This window comes from Pristiophorus japonicus, chromosome 9, assembly GCF_044704955.1.
Source record: "Pristiophorus japonicus isolate sPriJap1 chromosome 9, sPriJap1.hap1, whole genome shotgun sequence".
Taxonomy (NCBI): Eukaryota; Metazoa; Chordata; class Chondrichthyes; family Pristiophoridae; genus Pristiophorus; species Pristiophorus japonicus.
Window position 1 is genome coordinate 180,599,507 of NC_091985.1, and position 17,455 is coordinate 180,616,961.

Sequence of the window (17,455 nt, forward strand, 5' to 3'; positions counted from 1 at the left end):
CTTTGGAGTTCAGAAGGATGAGGGGTGATCTTATAGAAACATTTAAAATAATGAAAGGGATAGACAAGATGGAGGCAGAGAGGTTGTTTCCACTGGTCGGGGAGACTAGAACTAGGACGCACAGCCTCAAAATCCGGGGGAGGCAATTTATAACCGAGTTGAGAAGGAATTTCTTCTCCTGGAGGGTTGTGAATCTGTGGAGGGAAGCAGTTGAGGCTAGCTCATTTAATGTGTTCAAATCAGAGGTAGATAGATTTTTAAGCAATAAGGGAATTAAGGGTTATGGGGAGCGGGTGGGTAACTGGAGCTGAGTCCACGGCCAGATCAGCCATGATCTTGTTGAGTGGTGGAGCAGGCTCGAGGGACTAGATGGCCTACTCCTGTTCCTAATTCTTATGTTCTTATGAGGCCTTAGGATGCAAGCCACTCCGCTGCTCTTGCCTCATAACCCTGCAAATCTTTCCAACTCAAATATTTATCTCTTTTGAAAGTAACATGTGAATCTGCTTCCATGACATGAATAGCACGTTTAGTGAGTTGGTCTTACCACAGGTAAAGGGTCCACAGTCAGATAGGGAATGGAAGACCAACAGGAAGAGCAGTGCAAGGAAGATTGTGCAGGGGTCCCCTGCGGTCTTCCCCCTGCAAAACAGATACGCCGCTTTGAGTACTGTTGAGGGGGATGACTCATCAGGGGGGAGCAGCAGCAGCCAAGTTCATGGCACCATGGCTGGCTCTGCTGCACAGGAGGGCAGGAAAAAGAGTGGGAGAGCGATAGTGATAGGGAATTCGATGGTGAGGGGAATAGATAGGCGTTTCTGCGGCCGCAACCGAGACTCCAGGATGGTATGTTGCCTCCCTGGTGCAAGGGTCAAGGATGTCTCGGAGCGGGTGCAGGACATTCTGAAAAGGGAGGGTGAACAGCCAGTTGTCGTGGTGCACATTGGTACCAACGAAATAGGTAAAAAAAACGGGATGAGGTCCTATGAGACGAATTTAAGGAGCGAGGAGCTAAATTAAAAAGTATGACCTCAAAAGTAGTAATCTCAGGATTGCTACCATTGCCACATGCTAGTCAGAGTAGGAATCGCAGGATAGCTCGGATGAATACGTGGCTTGAGCAGTGGTGCAGCAGGGAGGGATTCAAATTCCTGGGGCATTGGAACCGGTTCTGGGGGACGTGGGACCAGTACAGACCGGATGGTCTGCACCGAGGCAGGACTGGAACCAATGTCCTAGGAGGAGTGTTTGCTCGTGCTGTTCGGGAGGATTTAAACTAATATGGCAGGGGGATGGGAACCAATGCAGGGAGACCGAAACAAAATGGAGACAGAAGCAAAAGACAGAAATAAATGAGTAAAAGTGGAGGACAGAGAAACCCAAGGCATAAAACAGAAACGGCCACTTTGCAACAACATTCTAAAGGTTCTAAGTGTGTTAAAAAGGCAAGATTGAAGGCTCTGTGCCTCAATATGTGGAGTATTCGGAATAAGGTGGACGAATTAACTGCGCAGATAGCAGTTAACGGAAACGATGTGGTTGGCATCACGGAGACATGGCTCCAGGGTGACCAAGGCTGGGAACTCAACATCCAAGGGTATTCAACATTTAGGAAGGATAGACAGAAAGGAAAAGGAGGCGGGGTGGCGGTGCTGGTGAAAGAGGAAATTAATGCAATTGTAAGGAAAGACATTAGCTTGGATGATGTGGAATCGGTATGGGTGGAGCTACGGAATACCAAGGGGCAGAAAACGCTAGTGGGAGTTGTGTACAGACTTCCAAACAGTAGTAGTGATGTTGGGGAGGGCATCAAACAGGAAATTAGGGGTGCATGCAATAAAGGTGCAGCAGTTATCATGGGTGACTTTAATATGCATATAGATTGGGCTAACCAAACTGGAAGCAATACGGTGGAGGAGGATTTCCTGGAGTGCATAAGGAATGGTTTTCTAGACCATTATGTCGAGGAACCAACTAGGGGGGAGGCCATCTTAGACTGGGTGTTGTTTAATGAGAGAGGATTAATTAGCAATCGTTGTGCGAGGCCCCTTGGGGAAGAGTGACCATAATATGGTGGAATTCTACATTAGGAAGGAGAATGAAACGGTTAATTCAGAGCCCATGGTCCAGAACTTAAAGAAGGGTAACTTTGAAGGTGTGAGGCGTGAATTGGCTTGGATAGATTGGCGAATGATACTTAAAGGGTTGACTGTGGATGGGCAATGGCAGACATTTAGAGACTACATGGATGAACTACAACAATTGTACATCCCTGTCTGGCGTAAGAATAAAAAAGGGAAGGTGGCTCAACCGTGGCTATCAAGGGAAATCAGGGATATTATTAAAGCCAAGGAAGTGGCATACAAATTGGCCAGAAATAGCAGCGAACCCGGAGACTGGGAGAAATTTAGAACTCAGCAAAGGAGGGCAAAGGGTTTGATTAGGGCAGGGAAAATAGAGTACGAGAGGAAGCTTGCAGGGAACATTAAAATGGACTGCCAAAGCTTCTATAGATATGTAAAGAGAAAAAGGTTAGTAAAGACAAACGTAGGTCCCCTGCAGTCAGAATCAGGGGAAGTCATAACTGGGAACAAAGAAATGGCAGACCAATTGAACAAGTACTTTGGTTCGGTATTCACTAAGGAGGACACAAACAACCTTCCGGATATAAAAGGGGTCAGAGGGTCTAGTAAGAAGAAGGAACTGATGGAAATCCTTATTCGTCGGGAAATTGTGTTGGGGAAATTGATGGGATTGAAGGCCGATAAATCCCCAGGGCCCGATGGTCTGCATCTCAGAGTACTTAAGGAGGTGGCCTTGGAAATAGCAGATGCATTGACAGTCATTTTCCAACATTCCATAGACTCTGGATCAGTTCCTATGGAGTGGAGGATAGCCAATGTAACCCACTTTTTAAAAAAGGAGGGAGAGAGAAAACAGGGACTTATAGACCGGTCAGCCTGACCTCAGTAGTGGGTAAAATGATGGAATCAATTATTGAGGATGTCATAGCAGCGCATTTGGAAAGAGGTGGCATGATAGGTCCAAGTGAGCATGGAATTGTGAAAGGGAAATCATGCTTGACAAATCTTCTGGAATTTTTTGAGGATGTTTCCATTAGAGTGGACAAGGGAGAACCAGTTGATGTGGTGTACTTGGACTTCCAGAAGGCTTTCGACAAGGTCCCACACAAGAGATTGATGTGCAAAGTTAAAGCACATGGGATTGGGGGTAGTGTGCTGACGTGGATTGAGAACTGGTTGGCAGACAGGAAGCAAAGAGTAGGAGTAAATGGGTACTTTTCAGAATGACAGGCGGTGACTAGTGGGGTACCGCAAGGTTCTGTGCTGGGGCCCCAGCTGTTTACATTGTACATTAATGATTTAGATGAGGGGATTAAATGTAGTATCTCCAAATTTGCGGATGACACTAAGTTGGGTGGCAGTGTGAGCTGCGAGGAGGATGCTATGAGGCTTCAGGTGACTTGGATAGGTTAGGTGAGTGGGCAAATGCATGGCAGATGAAGTATAATGTGGATAAATGTGAGGTTATCCACTTTGGTGGTAAAAACAGAGAGACAGACTATTATCTGAATGGTGACAGATTAGGAAATGTGGAGGTGCAACGAGACCTGGGTGTCATGGTACATCAGTCATTGAAGGTTGGCATGCAGGTGCAACAGGCGTTGAAGAAAACAAATGGCATGTTGGCCTTCATAGCGAGGGGATTTGAGTACAGGGGCAGGGAGGTGTTACTACAGTTGTACAGGGCCTTGCTGAGGCCACACCTGGAGTATTGTGTACAGTTTTGGTCTCCGAACTTGAGGAAGGACATTCTTGCTATTGAGAGAGTGCAGCGAAGGTTCACCAGACTGATTCCCGGGATGGCGGGACTGACCTATCAAGAAAGACTGGATCAACTGGGCTTGTATTCACTGGAGTTCAGAAGAATGAGAGGGGACCTCATAGAAACGTTTAAAATTCTGATGGGTTTAGACAGGTTGGATGCAGGAAGAATGTTCCCAATGTTGGGGAAGTCCAGAACCAGGGGTCACAGTCTAAGGATAAGGGGTAAGCCATTTAGGACCGAGATGAGGAGAATATTCTTCACCCAGAGAGTGGTGAACCTGTGGAATTCTCTACCACAGAAATTTGTTGAGGTCAATTCACTAACGATATTCAAAAAGGAGTTAGATGAAGTCCTTACTACTAGGGGTATCAAGGGGTATGGCGAGAAAGCAGGAATGGGGTACGGAAGTTGCATGTTCAGCCATGAACTCATTGAATGGCGGTGCAGGCTCGAAAGGCCGAATGGCCTAGTCCTGCACCTATTTTCTATGTTTCTATGTTTCTATGAATGTGCAACCCTGCAAACCACCACGTTGCAGAGGAGGATGGATCCACAGCGGATCAGGCTGAACTAGAGACTCGAACCGAGGAGGCAGAAGTGTACGGGGTACACACTCTCACCACGAAATGTCCACCGATCATGCTAAAATTCGAACTGGACAGTATTCCAGTATCCATGGAACTGGACACGGGTGTGAGTCAGTCTATCATGAGCAAAAACGCCTTCGACAGGCTGTGGTGCAACAAGGCACACAGGCCCAAGCATAGCCCCATTCATACCAAGCTAAGAACTTACACTAACGAGCTGATTCCTGTAATTGGCAGCGCAGTATTAAAAGTTTCCTATGATGGAACAGTGCACGAACTCCCACTATGGATTGTACCAGGAGATATCACCAAACTGTTCGGCAGAAGCTGGCTGGGAAAAATCCATTGGAACTGGGACGACATCCGAGGGCTCTCATCCGTCGACAATGCCTCATGTGCCCAGGTTCTGAGCAAGTTCCTGTCGTTGTTTGAGCCAGGCAGCAGAATTTTCTCGGGGGCGAAGGTGCAGATCCACTTGGTTCCTGGTACACGACTCATCCACCACAAGACACGGGCAGTGCCATATATGATGCGAGAGAAAGTGGAAATTCGCTGGACAAGCTGCAACGAGAAGGCATCATCGCGCCGGTGGAGGTCAACGAATGGGCCAGTCCAATTGTTCCGGTTCTCAAAGGCGATGGCACGGTCAGAAATTGTGGGAATTATAAAGTAATGATTAACCATTTTTCGCTACAGGACCAGTACCCCCTACATAAGGCAGACGACCTATTTGCGGCCCTGGCTGGAGGCAAGACATTCACCAAGTTGGACCTGACTTCGGCCAACATGACGCAGGAGCTGGCGGAATCTTCGAAAGGGCTTACCTGCATCAACACGCACAAAGGTCTGTTCATCTACAATAGATGCCCGTTTGGGATTCGATCAGCCACGGCAATTTTTCAAAGGAACATGGAGAGTCTGTTAAAGTCAGTTCTGCGCACCGTGGTTTTCCAGGACGACATACTGGTCACAGGTCGGGACACCATCGAACACTTGAAGAACCTGGAAGTGGTTCTAAGTTGGCTAGATCGCATGGGACTCAGGTTGAAATGCTCAAAGTGTGTTTACCTGGCACCAGGGCTCGAGTTCATCGGGAGAAGAATTGCGGCAGATGGCATCAGACTCACTAACGTCAAGAACAAGGCCATCAAGAATGCGGCGAGACCACAGAATGTGACGGAGCTGCGGTCGTTCCTGGGACTCCTCAACTATTTTGGTAATTTCCTACCCGGGTTAAACACCTTGCTTGAACGTGCTGCTATGCAAGGGAGATGACTGGGTATGGGGGAAATCACAGGGGGCTGCTTTTGAGAAAGCCAGAAATCTGTTAAGTTCCAACAAACTGCTTGTTCTGTATAACCCATGTAAACCCGGTGTGAGCTGTGAGGAGGATGCTAAGAGGCTGCAGGGTGACTTGGGCAGGTCAGGTGAGTGGGCAAATGCATGGCAGACGCAGTATAATGTGGATAAATGTGAGGTTATCCACTTTGGGGGCAAAAATACGAAGGCAGAATATTATCTGAATGGTGGCAGATTAGGAAAAGGGGAGGTGCAGCGAGACCTGGGTGTCATGGTTCATCAGTCATTGAAAGTTGGCATGCAGGTACAGCAGGTGGTGAAGAAGGCAAATGGTATGTTGGCCTTCATAGCTAGGGGATTTGAGTACAGGAGCAGGGAGGTCTTACTGCAGTTGTACAGGGCCTTGGTGAGACCTCACCTGGAATATTGTGTTCAGTTTTGGTCTCCTAACCTGAGGAAGGACATTCTGCTATTGAGGGAGTGCAGCGAAGGTTCACCAGACTGATTCCAGGAATGGCTGGACTGACATATGAGGAGAGACTGGATCAACTGGGCCTTTATACACTGGAGTTTAGAAGGATGAGAGGGGATCTCATAGAAACATGTAAGATTTTGATGGGACTGGACAGGTTAGATGCGGGAAGAATGTTCCCGATGTTGGGAAAGTCCAGAACCAGGGGATACAATCTCAGGATAAGGGGTAGGCCATTTAGGACTGAGATGAGGAGAAACCTCTTCACTCAGAGAGTTTCTAACCTGTGGAATTCCCTGCGCAGAGAGTTGTTGATGCCAGTTCATTGGATATATTCAAGAGAGAGTTAGCTATGGCCCATACGGCTAAGGGGATCGAGGGGTATGGAGAGAAAGCAGGAAAGGGGTACTGATCAACCATGATCTTATTGAACGGTGGTGCAGGCTCGAATGGCCGAATGGCCTACTCCTGCACCTATTTTCTATGTTTCTATGTTTCTAACCCATGTAAACGTTTAGTGCTATGTTGTGATGTGTCATCATATAGGGTCGGGTGTGTGCAACAAGCAAATGAATCGGGAACATTACAACCGGTCACCTATGCATCCAATAGTTTGTCCAAGGCCGAAAGGGCCTACAGCATGATTGAAAAAAAGCTCTGGCATTCGTTTATGGGGTGAAAAAAATGCACCGGTGTCTGTTCGGTCTCAAGTTTAAGTTAGAAAACGACCATATCACTATTCTCAGAGAGCAAAGGGATTAATACCAATGCCTCTGCTCGCATCCAAAGATGGGCGCTTATGCTGTCTGCATATAATTATGTAATCCGCCACAGACCAGGCACAGAGAACTGCGCTGATGCTCTCAGTCGGCTACTATTGCCCATCACAGGGGTGGAAATGGCACAGCCTGCAGACTTGCTCTTGGTGATGGATGCATTTGAAAACGAAAAGTCACGCATTATGGCCCGCCAGGTCAGGACCTGGACCAGCCAGAATCCTTTATTGTCCCTTGTAAAAAACTGTGCTCCATGGGAGCTGGTCCAGCGTCCCAGTGGAGAGATGCATGAAGAGATCAAGCCGTTCCAGCGGCGCAAAGCTGAAATGTCCACACAGGCAGACTGTCCTTTGTGCGGAAATCGCGTGGTTTTGCCTAAGAAAGGCGGGGAAACGTTCATACGTGACCTACACAGTATGCACCCAGGCATAGTAATGATAAAAGCTATAGCCAGATCCCATGGTGTGGTGGCCCAGCATCGACTCAGATTTGGAGTCATGCATGCGCCAATGCAACACTTGCTCTCAACTGGGTAAGGCACCCAGGAAGGCACCGCTAAGTTTGTGGTCATGGCCCTCCAAACCATGCTCGAGGATCCACGTTGACTTTGCGGGCCCATTTCTAGGCAAAATGTTTTTGGTTGTTGTGGATGCTTATTTGAAATGGATTGAGTGTGTAATAATGTCTGTAAGCACATCCACTGCCACCATCGAAAGCCTACAGGCCATGTTCGCCATGCATTGTCCTTGTCAGTGACAATGGGCCATGCTTCACCAGTGCTGAATTCAAGGAATTCATGACCCACAATGGGATCAAGCATGTCACATCTGCGCCATTCAAGCCCGCATCCAATGGCCAGGCAGAATCGTCCAAATCGTCAAGCAAAGTTTGAAACGTGTGTCGGAAGGCTCCCTGCAGACTGCCTGTCCCGAGTCCTGCTCAGCTACCGCACCAGACCCCACTCGCTCACTGTGGTTCCCCCAGTCGAACTGTTCATAAGAAGGGCGCTCAAAACAAGGCTCTCTCTTGTTCACCCTGATCTCCATGATCACGTCGAGGGCAGGCAGCATCAACAAAGCATGTAACATGATCGCGCAAACTTTTCACGCGATATTGAAGTCAATGTCCCTGTATTTGTACTCAACTATGGACATGGTCCCAAATGGCTCGCTGGCACAGCCATAGCCAAAGAGGGGAATAGGATGTTTCAGGTCAAAGTTGCTAATGGACTAACTTGCAGAAAGCATTTGGACCAAACCAAACTGCGATTCCCAAACAGCCACGAGCAACCCGAAGAGGACACCACCAACTTCGACCCGCCAACACACACACAAGTAGTAACCGACATCACGGTCGACCACGAAGCTGAATTCACCATTACCAGCAGCTCAGCAAGACCAGCTGCCTAGCAGCCCAGTGAAGGACCAACAAACTCACCCACACCTGCATTTGTACTGAGACGATTGACAAGGGAGTGAAATGCCCCAGATCGACTCACCCTGTAAATAGTGTACTATTGACATTGGGAGGGAGTGATGTTATGTATGCAACCCGAGGTAACCTGTATCATACACTGCCACCAGAGGGTATACCTGTTCGAGTCACAAGGGATCCCAGTATCCCTTGGGAGCACTGTAAATAAGCAGGCCTCCCATGCTGTACCGGCACTTTGGAGCTTGAATAAAGGAGCTAAGGTCACACTTAGTCATGCCCACAGTACTCAGTTACATTACTTTATTATGAGCATAGAGTAGGGGCTGGAGGAGGTTACAGAGATAGAGAGGGATGTAGGGCTTGAGGAGGTTACTGAGATACGGAGGTGTGTAGGGGTTGGAGGAGGTTACAGAGATAGGTAGTGGTGCAGGGCTGGAGGGGGTTACAGAGATAGGGAGGGGTGTAGGAGCTGGAGGAGGTTACAGAGCTACGCAGGGGTGTAGGGGCTGGAGGAGGTTACAGAGATAGGGAGGGGCGAGGGTCATGGAGGGATTTATCGGTGCAGCAGAGCAGGTCTCCAATGGTCTTGGTTAACCCTTGCCACTGGACCAAGACCTCGCTCTGTCAAGCCCGTGTGGTGGCTGGTGTACAATCCACACACAGGCATCTTCCACCCTTCAGGATGCAGTTCAGGAACCGGAATATTAGGTCCTTCATTGAAACACCTGTCATCCTCGATACGAGGATCTGCCTAAGATCATTCTGTGATACAAAGACATTCTGTGACTTATTTCTCCTTTTCCTCCCTTTCTCCGTTTCCCACATTACAACAGTGACCACCCTCCAAAAGTATTTAATTGGCTGTGAAGCGCTTTGTGACGTCCGGTGGTAGTGATAGGCGCTATATAAAGTGTTTCTTTCTTCCTTCCTAACTTCATTCTTTCCTATCTTCTATCGTCCTGCCCCTGCATTTCTTTCCCCCCTTTCCCCTCCTCTCCCACCCCCTGACTTTCCACAATCCAGTTCCTGCTTTAATGGGGTCGGGACTGAATTATAGTTGCACAACCATACTTTGCGCGGATGGGCGGCTCCGCTTTAAGGGCGATTCCAGGGAGCGGCCGTGCGGTCAGAAGCGCGATGACGCAATGGCGCTGGGGCGGCGGCGGAATGGCAGCTGGAGCGGCCCTGTGATTGGTTGGTGACAGCTGTCCATCACCCAGCCGAGTAGGCAGATTCCCTCACAGCCGGGCGGCTCTGCCATTAGCTGAAGCAGCTGCCCATCAAGCAGAGGGCCCGCTGCCATTGGCTGAGTCGATGGATGCAGTGTAAAGCGCCCCCTGCAGGGCCAGGAAAGAAACTACTGGGTCCCATCAAACACAACAACAACTTATATTTACATAGCACCTTTACCGTACACTCCCAGGCCAGGTCCAGCACGGGTTTGATAGCAGAAGAAAGAAAGACGCGCATTTATATTGCATCTTTCACGGCCACTGGACATCTCATTCACCTTACGGCCAATGACGTACTTTTGGGGTGAGCTTACTGTCGTATTGTGGGAAACGCGGCAGCCAATTTGTGCACAGCAAGAACCCACATTCAGCCATGTAATAATGACCAGATCATCTGTTTTTGTTATGTTGATCGAGGGATAAATATATTGGCCCCAGAACACCGGCGAGAACTTCCCTTGCTCTTCTTCCAAATAGTGCCCTGGGATCTTTTACATCCGCCTGAGAGGGCAGACGGGGCCTCGGTTTAACGTCTGATCTGAAAGACGGCATTTCTGACAGTGCAGTACTCCCTCAGTATTGCCTCTCCGACAGTGCGGCGCCTCAATACTGCCCCTCTGATAGTGCGGCGCTCCCTCAGTATTGCCCCTCCGACAGTGCGGCGCTCCCTCAGTACTGCCCCTCTGACAGTGCGGCGCTCCCTCAGTATTGCCCCACCGACAGGGCAGCACTCCCTCAATATTGCACCTCAGACAGTGCAGCACTCCCTCAGTACTTCCCCTCCAACAGTGCAGTGCTCACTCAGTACTGACCCTCCGACAGTGCAGCACTCCCTCAGTACTGCACCTCCGACAATGCGGCACTCCCTCAGTACTGTTCCTCTGACAGTGCGGCCCTCCCTCAATATTGCCCCTCCGACAGTGCGGTGCTCCCTCAGTACTGCCCCTCCGACACGACAGCGCTCCCTCAGTACTGATCCTCCGACAATGCGGCGCTCCTTCAGCACTGCCCCTCCAACAGTGCAGCGCTCCCTCAGCACTGCCCCTCCGACAGTGCGGCACTCCCTCAGTACTGCCCCTCCAACAATGCAGCGCTCCCTCAATACTACACCTCAGACAGTGCAGCACTCCCTCAGTACTTCCCCTCCAACAGTGCAGTGCTCACTCAGTATTGACCCTCCGACAGTGCAGCACTCCCTCAGTACTGCACCTCCGACAATGCGGCACTCCCTCAGTACTTCCCCTCTGACAGTGCGGCACTCCCTCAGTACTGACCCTCCGACAGTGCGGCGCTCCCTCAGCACTGCCCCTCCGACAGCCCGACCCTCCCTCAGTACTGTTCCTCTGACAGTGCGGTGCTCCCTCAGTACTGCCCCTCCGACAGTACAGCGCTCCCTCAGTACTGATCCTCCGACAATGCGGCGCTCCTTCAGCACTGCCCCTCCAACAGTGCGGCGCTCCCTCAGCACTGCCCCTCCGACAGTGTGGCACTCCCTCAGTACTGCCCCTCCAACAGTGTGGCACTCCCTCAGCACTGTCCCTCTGATAGTGCGGTGCTCCCTCAGCACTGCAATGGTGTGTCAGCCTGGATTTACATGCTCAAGTCTCTGGGGTTGGACTGGAACACACAATCTTCTGACTCAGAAGCATGGGTGCTACCCACTGAGGCATGGCTGACAGGGCAGGTACAGCACGGGTTAGTTATTATATTACACCCAGAACTTGGATTAATGCTGCCTCCTGGTGGTGAGTTACTGTATTAGATCCAGTACTTGGATTAATGCTGCCTCCTGATGGTGAGTTATTGTATTACACTAGGCTCTTTGGTGGAGCTCTCCAATTAGCCCCACTACCCCCACCCCCTGCTCTTTCACCATTGCCCTGCAATTATTTCCTTTACAAGTATTTCCCAATTGTCTTTTGAAACTTGCTGTTGAATCTGCTTCCAACCCTTTCTGGCAGCCCATTCCCAATCTCAACAAATTGCTGCATATTTTTCCCCTCATCTCACCTCTGGTAACTCACCACCAGGAGGCAGCCTCGCTCCATGTCCTGGATGTAATTCAGTAACTCACCACCAGGAGGCAGCCTCGCTCCATGTCCTGGGAGTAATTCAGTAACTCACCACCAGGAGGCAGCCTCGCTCCATGTTCTGGGTGTAATTCAGTAACTCACCACCAGGAGGCAGCCTTGCTTCATGTTCTGGGTGTAATTCAGTAACTCACCACCAGGAGGCAGCCTCGCTCCATGTCCTTGATGTAATTCAGTAACTCACCACCAGGGGGCAGCCTCGCTCCATGTCCTGGGTGTCATTCAGTAACTCACCACCAGGAGGCAGCCTTGCTCCATGTCCTGGATATAATTCAATAACTCACCACTAAGAGGCAGCCTCTCTCCATGTCCCGGGTGTAATTTAGTAACTCACCACCAGGAGACAGCCTCGCTCCATGTCCTGGATATAATTCAATAACTCATCACTAGGAGGTAGCCTCTCTCCATGTCCCGGGTGTAATTCAATAACTCACCACCGGTAGGCAGCCTCGCACCATGCCCTGGATATAATTCAATAACTCACCACCAGGTGGCAGCCTCGCTCCTTGCCCTGGATGTAATTCAGTAACTCACCACCAGGAGGCAGCCTCGCTCCATGTCCTGGGTGTAATTCAACAACTCACCAACAGGAGGCAACATCGCTCCCTGTTATGGGTGTAATTCAATAACTCACCACCATGAGGCAGCCTCGCTCCCTGTTATGGGTGTAATTCAATAACTCACCACCATGAGGCAGCCTCGCTCCCTGTTATGGGTGTAATTCAACAACTCACCACCAGGAGGCAACCTCGCTCCATGTCCTGGGTGTAATTAATCAACGCCTCGATTTCAAAATTCTCCTCTGTATTTAGAAATTCCTCCATGGCCCCCAGCCCTGCCCATCTATGTAACCTCCAGCCCCACAGCCCCGCTGACAATTCTGGCTTCTTGAACATCCCTGATAATAATGTTGTTTGATAATCGCCCCGTGTGAAATGGCTTGGGACGTACTATTCGGCTAAAGGCGCTATATCAGTGCAAGTGGTTGCTGATGTTGAATGGCCTGATTCTGTGCTCTATCATTCTCGGAGCAATTAGGGCAGGTGACCAAAAGCTCGGTCAAAGAGGTCCGTTTTAAGGAGCATCTTGAAGGAGGAGAGAGGTAGAGAGGTGGAGAGGTTGAGGGAGGGAGCTCCAGAGCTTGGGACTCAGGCAACAGAAGGCACAACCACCAATGGTGGAGCGATTATAACCAGGGATGCTCAGGAGGACAGAATTAGAGGAGCGCAGACATCTCAGGATGTTGTGAGACTGGAAAAAATTAGAGATAGGGAGGGGTGTAGGGGCTGGAGGCGGTTACAGAGATACGGAGGGGTGTAGGGGCTAGAGGAGGTTACAGAGATAGGGAGGGGTGTGGGGGCTGGAGGAGATTACAGTGATAGGGAGGGGTATAGGGGCTGGAGGTTACAGAGATAGGGAGGGGTGTAGGGGCTGGAGGGGGTTACAGAGATAGGGAGGGGCATGGGGGTTGGAGGAGGTTACAGAGATAGGGAGGAGTGTAGGGGCTGAAGGAGGTTACAGAGATAGGGAGGGGTGTAGGGGCTGGAGGGAGTTACAGAGATAGGGAGGGGCATAGGAGCTGGAGCAGGTTAGAGAAATAGGGACGGGTGTAGGGGCTGGAGGAGGTTAGAGATAGGGAGGGATGTAGGGGCTGGAGGAGATTACAGGGATAGGGAGGGGCGAAGCCATAGAGGAATTTGTGAACAAGAATGATAATATTGAAATCGAGGCTTTCTGGGGAGCTAATTTAGGTCAGCGAGCACAGGGGTTGATGGTTGAGCGGGACTTGGTGCGAGTTAGGACATGTGGCAGTAAGCACAGCGGGTGATGGGTGAGCGGGACTTGGTGCGAGTTAGGACACGGGGCAGTGACCACAGTGGGTGATGGGTGAGCAGGACTCGGTGCGAGTTAGGACATGGGGCAGTAAGCACAGGGGGTGATGGGTGAGTGGGACTTGGTGCGAGTTAGGACATGTGGCAGTAAGCACAGGGGGTGATGGGTGAGTGGAACTTGGTGCGAGTTAGGACACGGGGCAGTGACCACAGTGGGTGATGGGTGAGTGGGACTTGGTGCGAGTTAGGACATGGGGCAGTAAGCACAGGGGGTGATGGGTGAGTGGGACTTGGTGCGAGTTAGGACACGGGGCAGTGACCACAGTGGGTGATGGGTGAGTGGGACTTGGTGCGAGTTAGGACACGGGGCAGTGACCACAGGGGGTGATGGGTGAGTGGGACTTAGTGCGAGTTAGGACACGGGGCAGTGACCACAGTGGGTGATGGGTGAGTGGGACTTGGTGCGAGTTAGGACATGGGGCAGTGAGCACAGGGGGTGATGGGTGAGTGGGGCTTGGTGCAAGTTAGGACATGTGGCAGTAAGCACAGGGGGTGATGGGTGAGTGGGACTTGGTGCGAGTTATGACACCGGGCAGCTGAGTTTTGGATCACCTCTAGTTTACGCAAGGGTATAACTCCCTCCCTCACAGCACTGTGGGAGCACCTTCACCACACGGACTGCAGCGGTTCAAGATGGCGGCTCACCACCACCTTCTCAAGGAGCGATTATGGATGGGCAATAAATGCCAGCCTCGCCAGCGACGCCCACATCCCAGGAACAAATGCAAAAGAGGAAATAGCAGAGGCCTTGACCATCATTTTCCAGTCCTCTTTGGATCTGGTCATGGTGCCGGAGGATTGGAGGACTGCTAATGTAGTACCCTTGTTTAAGAAGGGAGAAAGGGATAGGCTGAGCAATTACAGGTCTGTCAGCCTAACCTCAGTGGTGGGAAAATTATTGTAAAACATCCTGAAAGACAGGATAAATCTGCATTTGGAAAGGCAAGGATTAATTAGGGACAGTCAGCAAGGATTTGTTAAGGGAAGGTCGTGTCTGATGAACCTGATTGAATTTTTTGAGGAGGTAACCGAGACGGTCGATGAGAGTAGTGTGTACAATGTAGTATATATGGACTTTAGCAAGGCTTTTAATAAGGTTCCACATGGTAGACTGGTCATGAAAGTTAAAGCCCGTGGAATCCAGGGCAAAGTTGCAAGTTGATTCCAAAATTGGCTTGGAGTAGGAAGCAAAGGATAATGATTGATGGATGTTTTTGTGACTGGAAGGATGGTTCCAGTGTGGTTCCGTGGGGCTCAGTACTGGGTCCCTTGCTTTTTGTGGTACATATCAACGATTTAGATTTGAATATAGGGGGTATGATTAAGAAGTTTGTAGATGACACTAAAATTGGTTGTGTGGTTGATAATGAAGAGAAAAGTAATGGGCTGCAGGTGGATATCAATCTACTGGTCAGGTGGGCAGAGCAATGGCAAATGGAATTTAATTCAGAGAATTGTGAAGTGATGCACTTTGGGAGGACTAATAAGGATAGGGCATGAAGCGAAAGGCCACTTAATAGTGCAGATGAACAAAGGGACCTTGGAGCACTTGTCCACAGAACTCTTATTGGTTGGATAACGAAATAAACATTAAATCAAATGCCCCCCAATCTGGGGGACACTCCAAACATTTTTCAAACTGCCCTTTTTTTGTTTTTTTGTTTGTTTTTTTGACTTTTTTTGGGGACTTTTTTTAAAATTAAAAAAAAATTTTTTTGGGCCATAAAATCATTAATTCTACAAGTGCCCCCTATAAAAGGGGAGGGGAACACTAAAACCGGCAATTAAAACAAATCAAACGGTAAAATAAATAAAATCAAATTAAAATTTGGTTGCCGGGGGTAACGATGCACTCCAGTCCCTCCGACGCCCACCTCTCGTGGAAGGCCGCGAGCGTACCGGTGGACACCGCGTGCTCCATCTCCAAGGACACCCTGGACCGGATGTATGCGCGGAAGAGAGGCAGGCAGTCAGGCTGAATGACCCCCTCGACCGCCCGCTGCCTGGACCGGCCGATGGCACCCTTGGCCGTGCCCAGGAGCAGTCCTACGAGGAGGCCCTCAGACCTACCCGCACCCCTCCACACAGGGTGCCCAAAGATCAGGAGAGTGGGACTGAAGTGCAGCCAGAATTTCAGGAGCAGCCCCTTTAAATAATAAAACAGGGGCTGCAACCTCGTGCATTCGATAAAAACATGGAACACGGACTCCTCCAGACCGCAGAAATTGCAGGGGGACTGGGAGCCCGTGAACCAGCTTAAAAATTTATTGCATGGCACTGCTCCGTGCACCACCCTCCAGGCCAAGTCCCCGATAAATAGTGGGAGTACTCCCGCATAGAGTGCCCTCCATCGGGGACCCCCGCCTCCTCCGGACGGCACGATGGTATGCCATGGCGTGTCCGGACGGCAGGCAAGAATGGCAAAGTTGAGAGTGTGTACGAGCAGCCCGTACAGGAAACCCCTCCGCGCGGAACTGAAAGGCACGGAGGGGATTTCCTCGAGGCGGCTCAAGTTGTGAGGTTCTGGGGTTTGGCGCCGATGAGGAATTCCATCTGGACGGGGGTCAGTTCGGACGGGATCTCCCCACGTGCTTGAGCCTCCTCGATGCACCTAACGGAGTCAGGGCCCAGAGCTGTTTTTAGCGACTCGATGGCATCGGCCGCGCGGCGGACGTTGGCCGAATTTAGACGCCGCGCCAGCGTGTCTGGCGCCATCCAGCCCGCTCCTCCACCATCGAGCAGGTCCCTGACCCTGGTCACCACACCAGCCACAGCCCTCTCTTCCGACCGCCACATAAAACCTCGGCCGTGGAGGTACGGATTCCCGAGCAGCGGCTCCTGCAGGACAGCCGCCACTCCAGCCGGTGGAGAGCTGCACTTGGTGGAGACTTTGTTCCAGACCCTGGTGAGTTCCTTGTAAAAGACAGGCAGCTCCTGGAGGGCGGTCCTGACGCCCCCCAAGTTCACAAACAGGAGCTGCGTGTCATAGTTGAGGCCGTGCTGCTGGCGGAGGAAATACGTCGCCAGAGCACACCACCTAGGAGGGGGCTCGACGTAAAGGTATCTCTGCAGGGTCTGAAGATGGAAAGTCGCGAGCTGGGTGCTGACGCACACCAACGACTGACCGCCCTCCCCAAGCGGGAGACTCAAGACCACGGCAGAGACCAAGAGCTTCCTGTTGTTCCAGAAGAAGTCCACCAGCTTCTTCTGTATCTTGGTGACAAACGCAGGGGGAGGGGTCAAAGTGACCAGCCGGTACCACAACATGGCGGCCACCAGCTGGTTTATGACTAGCGCTCGACCCCTGTAGGACAGCACTCGGAGCAGTCCTGTCCAGCGCCCTAGGCGAGCGGCGACCTTGGCCTCCAGTTCTTGCCAGTTCGCCGGCCAGGCTTCCTCGTCGGGGCTAAGGTAGACTCCCAGATAGAGGAGATGGGTCGTGCTCCAGGCAAAAGGCCTGAGCTCCTCTGGCAGGGAGTCCACCCGCCACTGACCCACCAGGAGTCCGGAACATTTTTCCCAGTTGATTCTGGCGGAGGACGCGGCCGAGTAAATCTCCTGGCACTCACGCATCCTCCGCAGGTCAGCGGGATCCTCTACAGCGAGGAGCACGTCATCGGCGTAAGCCGAGAGGACGACCTCCACGCCCGGCTCGTGCAGAGCCAGTCCCGTCAACCTCGTCCACAGGAGGCGCAGGAAAGGCTCCACACAAACGGCGTATAACTGGCCGGACATGGGGCATCCCTGGCGCACCCCTCTCCCAAAGCGAAGGGGCGGCATCAAGGACCCGTTAACCTTAATCAGACACTCCGCGGCGGAGTACA